The sequence below is a fragment of the Salvelinus fontinalis genome, chromosome 24 (assembly GCF_029448725.1).
Source record: "Salvelinus fontinalis isolate EN_2023a chromosome 24, ASM2944872v1, whole genome shotgun sequence".
Taxonomy (NCBI): Eukaryota; Metazoa; Chordata; class Actinopteri; order Salmoniformes; family Salmonidae; genus Salvelinus; species Salvelinus fontinalis.
The window spans coordinates 13,124,027-13,136,123 of record NC_074688.1 but is presented as its reverse complement, the minus strand read 5'-3'; positions in this window follow the sequence as shown (position 1 = coordinate 13,136,123).

The following is a 12,097-nucleotide window of genomic DNA, read 5'->3' as shown; positions in this document are numbered from 1 at the left end:
AAATGTATTTTGCAACGCTCGCGCACGCAACGTGAGCGGTGTAGTGAGCCTGTAAGATCACCATGCGCAATGCCAAGCGTAGGCTGGAGTGGTGTAAAGCTCATCGCCAATGGATTCTGGAGCAGTGAAAACGTGTTCTCTGGAGTGATGAATCACGCTTCAAAATCTGGCAGTCCGATGGACAAATCCGGGTTTGGCGGTTGTCAGGAGAACGCTACCTGACCCAATGTATAGTGCCAACTGTAAAGTTTGGTGGAGGCGGAAGAATGGTCTAGGGCTGTTTTTCATAGTTTGGGCTTGGCCCCTTAGATCCAGTGAAATCTTAAAGCTACAACATACAATGACATTCTAGACGATTCTGTGCTTCCGACTTTGTGGCAACAGAAAAGGCCCTTTTCCTGCCGACTGCGAGCAAGGCCTAATCGCCCAACATCAGTGCACGACCTCAATAATGCTCGTGGCTGAATGGAAGCAAGTCCCCGCGGAAATGTTCCAACATCTAGTGGAAAGCCTTCCCAGAAGAGTGGAGGCTGTTACAGCAGCAAAGGGGGGAACAACTCCATATTAATGCTCCTGATTTTGGAATGAGATGTTTGATAAGCAGGTGTCCACATACTTTTGGTCATGTTGTGAATTCTATGTAATTTATTGGTTGTGTTTTGATTTCTGTTTGGATCCCAGGAAGAGTAGTCGCTGCCTCTGCAGCAGCTAATTGGGGATGCTAATAAATATTACTACTAAAAATCACATTTGAATTTATGTTTTGGGGGATTTTTTTTTTTTTTGTGTGTTCCCAAAATAAAACTCCAGGTTGCATAGCAAAATATTTTGCATATGCCGCTAAATCTGACACACTTCAGAGTCCTTGGTCATGTGTCACACATTTAGAAGATGTGGGCTGTGTAATGGCTTATAATAAGGAACATCGAAACCTAGCCCTATCTGTTGAAACACCATGGGCCAGTTCCCCAAACACAGACTAAGATTAATCCAGGAATAAAATGAGGATTCTCCAGTGAAAGGAAGGCCAAGAAAATCGCTAAAGACTCCAACCACCCAAGCCATAGACTGTTCTCTCTGCTTCCGCACGGCAAGCAATACAGGTTACTAAAGTCTGACCTCAACAGGCTTCTGAACAGCTTCTATCCCCAAGCCATAAGACTGCTAAATAACTAACTAAATAGCTAACAAAATGGCTAAATGGACTATCTGAGTTGACCTTTGTATTTATTCTTATTGTCTCTATGCACAGGGCCCTACACACTATGCACAATAATACCCCAACACACACACACACACACACATAATATGCACATACATTTATAGTGACTTTACACACACCCACATACAAACATTATATACGCTGCTGCTACTCTATTTATCATATATCCTGATGCCTAGTCACCTTACCCTTATACATATCTACCTCCATCACTCCAGTATCCCTGCACATTGTAAATATGTTACTAGAACTGACCCTTTATAATAAACAATGCAAAAAAAGAAACGATCTCTGTCAACTGCCTTTATTTTCAGCAAACTTAACATGTGTAAATATTTGTATGAACATAAGATTCAACAACTGAGACATAAACTGAACAAGTTCCACAGACATGTGATGAACAGAAATTGAATAATGTGTCCCTGAACGAAGGGGCGGTCAAAATCAAAAGTAACAGTCAGTATCTGGTGTGGCCACCAGCTACATTAAGTACTGCAGTGCATCTCCTCCTCGTGGACTGCACCAGATTTGCCAGTTCTTGCTGTGAGATGTTACCCCACTCTTCCACCAAGGCACCTGCAATTTCCATTTCTGGGGGGAATGGCCCTAGCCCTCACCCGTCTGGGACCTCCAACAGGTCCCAGACGTGCTCAAAGGGATTGAGATCCAGGCTCTTCGCTGGCCATGGCAGAACACTGACATTTCTGTCTTGCAGGAAATCATGCACAGAACGAGCAGTATGGCTGGTGGCATTGTCATGCTGGAGAGTCATGCCAGGATGAGCATGCAGGAAGGGTACCACATGAGGGAGGAGAATGTCTTCCCTATAATGCATAGCGTTGAGATTGCCTGCAATGACAACAAGCTCAGTCCGATGATGCTGCGACACACCGCCCCAGACCATGACGGACCCTCCACCTCCAAATCGATCCCGCTCCAGAGTACAGGCCTCGGTGTAACACTCATTCCTTCGAAGATAAACGCGAATCCGACCATCACCCCTGGTGAGACAAAACCACGACTCGTCAGTGAAGAGCACTTTTTGCCAATTCTGTCTGGTCCAGCGACGGGGGGTTTGTGCCCATAGGCAACGTTGTTACCGGTGATGTCTGGTGAGGACCTGCCTTACAACAGACCTACAAGTCCTCAGTCCAGCCTCTCTCAGCCTATTGCGGACAGTCTGAGCACTGATGGAAGGATTGTGCGTTACTGGTGTAACTCGGGCAGTTGTTCAGATGTACTGATCCTGTGTAGGCGTTGTTCCACCTGGTCTGCCACTGCGAGGACGATCAGCTGTCCATCCTGTCTCCCTGTAGTGCTGTCTTAGGCTTCTCACAGTACAGACATTGCAATTTATTGCCCTGGCCACATCTGCAGTCCTCATGCCATAAACAGTGTTTAAACCTTTTACAATGAAGATCTGTGAAGTTCTCGTGTGTTTTTGGTCTACCTTGATATTTTTAGTATTACATTGTTATTGATTATTGCATTTTTGGGGATAGAGCTTGCAGGAAAGGTATTTCACTGTACTTGTGCATGTGACATTAAAACTTGAAACTTAAAACGTGATCATGATTTTTAGTCCATGATCTGGCTTAGTCTGTGTCCGGGATCTGTCCCTAAAACTTTTAGGGAGAGATACCTGATAACTGTTTGTCTTTATTTTCCTTTGTCCTGCAAACATGTTTTAGTGTAGAAGATGAGATGACAGTCCCTGAGCACCTCAGAACCATCCCATATAAGGGTGTCTGTCTGGAACGGAGCATATCATGTCAATGCATGATGGAAATCTCATTTGGAGCTGAGAAGGTAAGTGTGTATACAACATGGAGGTCTTGATTAATGTCTTTTAGCCTTCCTGTTCCGCTTCCCTTTCTCAGTCACACAGGACTGTAGCCAGACGGGGTGTAGCCAAAATAGGCGGCGAGAGGAAGAGGAAGTAATGATGTAGTGATGGCAGGTGTCTTTCATCTGTGTGTGTTCTTCACTCTCCCTCTCTCCTTGTTCCTCCTCCCCTCTCAATGCACGGTACCATGTTTCTCGTTTCCTTCTCTCTCCCTCCTGTTCTGCCTCTGCTCCCTACCAACCAAAATGTCAAATGTTCTGATATCATCCACTCAAACAAGACATTGTACAAAACATTGCATTTTGAAAAACATTTTCAAGCTGGCGAGATAGGATACTGTTTCTTTGTGGTAAAATTAGTAGACTCTACAACAAGTACTGTTTATTACAGTGTATGCTCTATTACAATGTAACCGTCTGGATATGAGTGGGCGATGACCATCCAGAGTGCTGAACTCCTGGCCCTTGTCATAGTATGCACAACAGTGTTACAGCATGTTGTAAAGCAGTATGTAAGTCAGTACGGGAGTTATCTTCGGATATTCTTGTGAGACGTTCGCACGTTAAAACAACGTACCTAGAAAATTACTCCTCTGACTAGACATTCACTTTATATTACATGGTGTCAGAAGCGGGAGAGAGGCTCCCATCCTACAAAAAAAAGTGGACAATGGCAAAGTTTGACCCACAAAACTTTGGCTTTGAGAAACTGACTGAATTGACGGATTGGAAACAACCGTGACCAAATTGGGTAACGAAGATGGCGATGTTGCAGGTCAGTTCCCATGGGCAGCGAGGCGGTTCACCTTTGCATCAGAGGATGAACAAGTGGACTTTGATATTGTCATGTAGAAATATAATGAATCTTTTTTTCCCCCCAAACGGAATGTTGTTCACGAACGTGCCTGTTTTTTATTAAAGTGCAGCACCTGGGGGAAAGGCAGTGGCATTTGTCTGAGGCCTTGACGAGCTTGCAGAGCATTTAGACTTTGGTGCAAATAGAGATGAGCATATACAGGGACCGAATTGTCATTGGCATACTGGATAAAGGGCTGTCACTCAAACTGCAGATGAAGGCAGATCTCACTTTAGCAACTACCATTCAGACAGTCCGTCAGTCCGAGGAAGCTAGCTTCCAAGTAAGCCAAACAGGGAGAAGCTGCGTACGCTGTGCAGGAGATTGCACGGGGGCACAAGAATAATGCAAAATTACGCACAAAACGCAATGAGAACAGAGATTCAACGGACACGGAGCGTGCAGAAGGGAAAATGTAACCGGCGTGAAAAAATGCTACATTTAAAAAAATAACAACTGGAAAGATGTCCAGCTTTCAAGTCGACATGCAACAAATGTCAGAAAACAGGACATTGGGGGGAAAAAATGTGTCACACAAAAACGGTTAGGGGAGGTGCAGAAAATGATGACCAGAAGTCATATTTCTTGGGATCCGTTAGCAATGCTGATCGGAGTGATGACCAACGGACAGTGCAATTTCTCATTGGCGCAACACCAGTGAAATTCAAAATGGACACTGGAGCAGACGCTAGTGTAATGTGTGAAGAGGCATTTGATAGCCTCATCTAGAGAGAACATTGCAGCCATCTACCATTACTCTGTGCCGTCCCTGGGGCCAGTGGAATTGTTCACAGCAATATAAAGCGAGCACCACATACAAAGCAGAGCACCACTCCTTCCTAGTATATGTCGTTTAGGGAAGGAGTGTGAACAACTTACTCAGCCGGTCAACTACTGCTGAGATGGGCCTGGTGAAACGCATTAAAAAAGTTCATGAAGCATTTGGGAATCAGGGCTTGCTTAACACAGAACCAGTGAAAATACAACTGAAAGAGAACACTTCCATATGCAGAGCACACAGCGAGTACAGTCTCAATACCACTGATGCAGAAGGTGAATGAGGATGGAGGAGAATGACATCGTGGAGAAGGTTACGCAGCCAAAAGATTGGTGTGCACCCATGGTGCCTGTCCTGAAGAAAAATTTGGAAAGTGTGTATGAGTGGGTTTGAAAAAGCTTAATGAAGCGGTGAAAAGAGAACGATTCATCCTACTCACCTTGGAAGAGATACTCGCAAAGCTGAGCAGAGCCAAAGTATTCTTGTCATTGGATGCGGCAGGTAGGTTCTGGCAAACACAGTGACAGCAGAAAGTTGACAACCTTCATTACACTTTTTGGCAGGTACAGTTTCCCCCGCCTGCCGTTTGGGATCTCGGGTGCTCCCGTAAACGTCAAGAGGAAAATGATGGCGACATTGCAAGGCCTAGAGGGAGTCGTCATTTTTATGGATGACATTTTGGTATATGCAATTACCATGGAGGAGCACGACGAGCGACTAAAGAGAGTCCTGCAGAAGATAGAGTCAACCGGACTAAAGTTGAACAGAGAAAAGTGTGTTGTCAGGCAAACACAGCTACGCTTCCTGAGACACCTCATCGACCCATCGGGTGTCAGGCCTAATCCAGAGACAGTGGAGGCCATCAGGCATCTATCCCCACCAGAGAACATGCAGGAGCTTAAGAGCGTTCTTGGGATGGTTAACTATCTAGGAAAGTATATTCCCAACCTTTCCACACTGGGCAAACCACTACAAGAGCTCCTGAAGTCAAAGACGGTATGGACATGGGATCACGCACAGCAGGCGACGTTCCAGTGCCTCAGCACTTCTGATGACTTCCCCAGTCCTGACATTCTACAACAGCAACAGAACCACCAGTGTCAGCAGACGTAAGCAGCTATGGGCTTGGCGGGTACTACTATAGCTCCATGGAGAGGAAGGGAAGTCAATGGCGTAGTGCTCTAGGTGTCTCACAGAGGCAGAAACCAGATATGTTCAGATCAAAAAGTAGTGTCTGGTGAGTTGTTGGGCCTGTGAGAAGTTCGAGAAATACCTGTACGGCCTGGAGGACTTCAAGTTAGTGACAGACCACAAGCCCTTGGTCCCACTAATGAACAGCAAAGTCTTGGATAATGTGGCTTTACGGTGCCAGACACTACTCACGCGGCTTATGAGGTTCAAACCCACAGTAGAGTACGCACCAGGAACAACCTTGGTCGTGGGGGACACTGTCAAGGAGTCTATTGACACGCGCAGAAAAGGAGACAGACAGACACACACACACACACACACACGTGGAGTGTAACATCGCAGCCGTCATCAACAACATGCCTGCTACACAGACAGAAATGGAGAGCATCAGAGTTGCCCCTGCAGCAGATTATCAATTACATCAGGTCAGGTTGTCCTGAACACGTGGGTAAAACCCCAGTCGCAGTTATTTTTTCCAGTGAAAAGGGAAGTGTCAGAGTACAATGTTAAAGTCACAAAGGGGAACTGCCACAGGAGGCTGCTCATAATAATTGTCGGAGCGGATCAAATGGAATGGCATCAAACAAAATGGAAGCCATGTGTTTGATGTATTCGATACCATTTCACAAATTCCGGTCCAGCTATTACCACCACCCCGTTCTGCCCAACAAAGGTGTCACCAACCTCCTGTGGAAACTAGTAGTACCACAGAGGCCAAACATTGTTGATATAAAACACAATGAACATAAAGGTTTGACCAGTGGTGGAAAAAGTACCCAGCAGTCATACTTGAGTAAAAGTAAAGATACCTTAATAGAAAATGACTCAAGTAAAAGGGAAAGTCACCCAGTAAAATACTACTTGAGAAAAAGTCTAAAATTATTTAGTTTTCAATATACTTAAGTATCAAAAGTAAATGTAATTGCTAAAATATACTTAAGTATCAAAAATAAAAGTATGAATAAGTTCTAATTCCTTATATTAAGCAAACCAGAAGGCACAATTTTCATGTTTAAAAAAAATGTACAGATAGCCAGGGGCACACTCCAACACTCAGACATCATTTACAAATGAAGCATTTAGCGAATCTGCCAGATCAGAGGCATTGGGGATGACCTGGGATGTTCTCTTGATAAGTGCGTAAACTGGGCCATTTTCCTGTTCTGCTAAGCATTCAAAATATAACGAGTACTTTTGGGTGTTCGGGAAAATGCATGGAGTAAAGAGTACATTATTTTCTTTAGGAATGTAGTGAAGTAAAAGTAAAAGTTGTCAAGCATATAAGTAGTAAAGTACAGATACCCCCAAAAACGACTTAATTAAAATACTTTAGAGCTACTTAAGTACTTTACACCACAGGGTCTGACTAAATGCAGAGAGCGGGCCAACGCCTCTGTATGGTGGCCGGGGATCTCATCAGTGGTAAAAAAAGGTCCTGTCATATCAGTCTTGTTGTGAGCTTAGAAAGGTACAGCAAAAGGATCCACTAATCTCTGTGCCACTCCCCGACAGGCCATGGAAAGGAATTGCTCTGGATCTATGTGAGTATGACAAACAAAACTATCTGATCATGTCAGACTACTACTCAAGGTTAATTGAGATACAACACATACCTACAACCACAAGCACACAGGCCACCATGAAGCTGAAACGAACCTTCACAAGGTATGACATTGCAGATGAGTCATTACGGACAATTGGCCCAAATTCTTGAGTTCCGAGTTCCAAGAAATGGCAAAGCAGCTTGATTTTAAGTACATTACTTCCAGCCCGCACCACCCTCAGGGTAACGGTCGTGCAGCGAGGGCAGTGCAGACCGTGAAGGGGATTCTAAAGACCTGCTGGTTGCTCTCCTGTGCTACAGGTCAATCCCATGCACAACAACAGAAGGACACTCGCAACCTCGGAGCGAAACCTGCAACCGAAGAGGCCCAACAAAAAACCACATCAAGCTGAAGGATGCGTCAGAAAAGAGGAAACAGGCCTTCTACTACAACTCACATCACAAGGCGAAACCTTTACAGTTGCTACTGCCGGGAGAAACCGTGGTAAAAAGAAAATGTACATGTGAAAACTCGCATTGTGTTATTGGTCTTTTTTCCCCAAAAACCTTTACAGTAGCATTGTTTCTGAAAGATCGCTATTGTGAAGTACGGTTGTTTTCGTTATGGTCACACTCATTTGTAGAAAGTGTTCAAAGGAAATGTGTTCAAGTTAAAGGAGGAGATGTCATAGTATACACGACAGTGTCACGGCATGCTGCAGAGCAGTATGGGAGTTATCTTCGGGTATTCTTGTGAGACATTAAACAACATACCTAGAAAGGTATTCCTCTGACTGGACAATCATTTCATATTGCAGCTCGGACCACTCCATGCCTTAGCCTGCTGAGCTAAAGGCCACTCCACACCACGGCAGTAATACAACAGGAACCAATGAGGATGGGGTGTAGCTCCCTCTTCCTCCTCCTCCTCCTTTGATGTGGAAGAGGATACAGGGAAAAGACAACAGTGGCAACAATAGAGTCCCTGCCCTGGTGCCTGGTGTCACTCAAAGACAGGAGCACAGAGAGATGGCTGGAGTTTTCACCAGTTTTTAGCTGACTCACCCCCCCCCCCCCCCCCCCACCCCTCGCTATTGACCAAGAGGAAAGGGGATGTCGAAAATAAACACTCACTCATGAGTTTTATTTATCATTTGTATTGAACTGAGACCTCCCTGAATACCATTTCCCCAACCAGATTTCAACCACATTCTGAGGAAATGACTAGCGAGCGGTCTTTCTTTCGAAACCAAGCTATTCTGTTGTGAGTGACTAACCCTTTGAAATTAATTTTAACAAAGACACACACTAAATAAAGAGATGGCTAAAAGACCACAAAGTGAAAGTGAAAGAGCTTTTAGTATGTTGATAAGAATCACTGATTAACTTAGTACCTGCATGGACAACTTCTCCATTTTATTGATAGAAATGAGCATGAGTAGCCCGTTGACAGCATTCGCCCCTGTCCCAAGATGAACAGTAGGGAATCACACGTAGAGGGCTCTGTTTTCTGAGGAGATGGCTTTTGACAAGTAGCACCACAATCAGTTGGCACAGGGCGCAATCAGCCACAGGAAACTAGGGAAAGCCACTTTTGAGGGGCGCAGGCAGGCCCCCTCTCTGCAGCCTCTGCTCGGCGGGGTAAACAGGACGCAGAGTTACTCTGTGACTCTAGCTAAGCCACTCCCAGACCTGTGTATATAACCACATCCTGTTTTGACCCAGAACTCTGGCCAATCCAGAGCGGCCATCTTCCGACGGCCACCACTCATTCAAACCCCTGCTCTTCCATTCCAGGGGCAGGCAACAAACATTCAAACTGGACAGTTTTATCTCAATCTCTTAATTCAAAGACTCAATCATGGATACTCTAACAGTTGTGGTTGCTTCACATGATGTATTGTTGTCTCTACCTTCTTGCTCTTTGTGCTGTTGTCTGTGCCCCAAAATTTTTGTACCATGTTGTGCTGCTGCCATGTTGTATTGCTACCATTCTATGTTGTTGTCTTAGGTCTGTCTTTATGTAGTGTTGTGTTGTCTCTCTTGTCATGTGTGTTTTGTCCTTTATTTTAATTATAATCCCAGTACCCGTCCCCGCAGGAGGCCTTTTGCCTTATGGTAGGCTGTCATTGGAAATTTGTTCTTAACTGACTTGCCTAGTTAAATAAAGGTTAAATAAATTTAAAAAATCTAATAAATGGGAAAGAGTAGGTTGGTCCTCCTCGCTCTACAGATGACACCAGGTGACATGAGAAATGTCCAAAGTTCCATCTTTTGTGCAATTGTGTTTTCAAAGGGTACATAGTGTGGTGCATAGTTGCGGGAAGTTTTTTGAGACAAAGCCAGGTGAACAGCAGGTAGGCCTGAGGTCTGAAGTCTCTCCACTCCCCTGCTGTCTTCTAACAAGGTCTGAACACGTGGCACTTGGAAATTATTAACTATAACGACAGTTCGGTTGCCCTTGTTTGATATGCCGGAAAACAATAAACACTCAGTTGGACAGGGAACAAGAGGAGGGTGGCTTGACAGTTACACTTGACAGTTAGGCTGTGAGCGTGCACAAAGCTAACTGCTCTGTGCATGCCCCCTTTCACTATAAACAAAAGTCATATACAGTACTATGACATCTTGGCAGTGGTTTCAACTCTACACAAGCAGTTTAGTGGCATGACAGACTCCCTATCTTTTTGATACACAGTCAGCTTGCTTTCTGTTTTGATTCCACGTGCAGAGGGAGATGAAAGGAGCCACACGGCCCTCTGCAATGCCCCTTCTCTCACGACACACACGTACAGTTCATATTGTGGCCGACAACACCATGTACAGCTTGCTCATCTTAACCCCCACTTTTAGCACCAATGTACAAGAGGATTTGTTAAGATTTTACTCAGGCTGGACATGAATCAGTTACACCAGCTCTGTCAGGAGGAATGGGCCAAAATTCACCCAACTTACTGTGGGAAGCTTGTGGAAGGCTACCTGAAACATTTGACCCAAGTTAAACAATTTAAAGGCAATGCTACCAAATACTAATTGAGTATATGTAAACTTCTGACCAACTGGGAATGTGATGAAATTAATTAAAGCTGAAATAAATCATTCTCTCTATTATTCTAGGTCCCGTGTGGCTCAGTTGGTAGAGCATGGCGCTTGCAACGCCAGGGTTGTGGGTTCATTCCCCACGGGGGGACCAGGATGAATATGTATGAACTTTCCAATTTGTAAGTCGCTCTGGATAAGAGCGTCTGCTAAATGACTGAAATGTAAATGTAATTCTGACATTTCACATTCTTAAAACAAAGTGGTGATCCTAACTGACCTGAGACAGGGAATTTTTACTAGTATTGAATGTCAGGAATTGTGAAAACCTGAGTCTAAATGTACTTGGCTAAGGTGTCTGTAAACTTCCGACTTCAACTGTAGACAGGAAAAAAACATATTTAATCAATTTTAGAAAAAGGCTGTAACATAAAAAGGTTTGGAAAAAGTCAAAGGGTCTGAATAGTTTCCGAAGGCTATGATGAACCAAAATAGTTATTGCAAAAAGGGGTTAATGCAGATAGTGAAATAGTTAACCAATAGCTACCTGGATTAACTATTTAGCAGTCTTTTGACCTGAAGGTAGAAGTTGTTCAGGATTCTGTTGTTTCCAGACTTGGTGCATCAGTACTGTTTGCCATGCATTAGCAGAGAGAACAGTCTATGAATTGGGTGGCTGGAATCTCTGCCATTTTTAGGGCCTTCCTCTGACACTGCCTGGTATAAAGGTTCTGGATGGCAGGGAGCTCGGCCCCAGTGATGTAATGGGCAGTACGCACTACCCTCTGTAGCCCCTTGCGGTCGGATGCAAAGCAGATGTCATACCAAGCGGTGATGCAGCCAGTCAAGATGCTCTCAATGGTGCAGCTTTAGATCCTTTGGAGGATCTAAGGGCCCATGCCGGATCTTTTCAGCCTCCTGAGGGGGAAGAGGCGTTGTCGTGACCTCTTCACAACTGTGTCGGGGTGTGTGGACCATGATAATTCCTTAGTGATGGGGACACCGAAGGATCTTGACGCTCTTGACCTGCTCCACTACAGCCCCATTGATGGGAATCAAGCGTGCTCGGCCCTTCGTTTCCTGTAGCCCACGATCTGCTCTTTTGTCTTGTTGACGTTGAGGGAGAGGTTGTCCTGGAACACTGATAGGTCTCTGACCTCTCGTCGGTGATCAGGCCTACCACCACCGTGTCGTCTGCAAATTTAATGATGGTGTTGGAGTTGTGCACGGCCAAGCAGTCTTGAGTGAACAGCGAGTACAGGAGGGGACTAAGCACACACCCCTGAGCGGTCCCCGTGTTGAGGGTCAGCGTGGCAAATGTGTTGTTGCCTACCCTCAACTCATGGGGGTGGCCCGTCAGGAAATCCAGAATACAGTTGCAGAGGGAGGTGTTTAATTCAAGGGTCTTTAGCTAATCTAATCAAACTTTAAATGCACTTGAAATAGTCTAATTTGATTTTGTCCCTCCCAGCATAAGTGCTCCCCTCCCCCCATTTATACAGTTTCTTCTCCCTCCCCACCCCTTTTTTTCTGAAAGAGGGGGAGGGGGTCTTTGAGAGGCAGGTTATTCTCAACGGATCATCCTCCAACACTGGAACACTCAATTTCAGCTTCTCACGATGC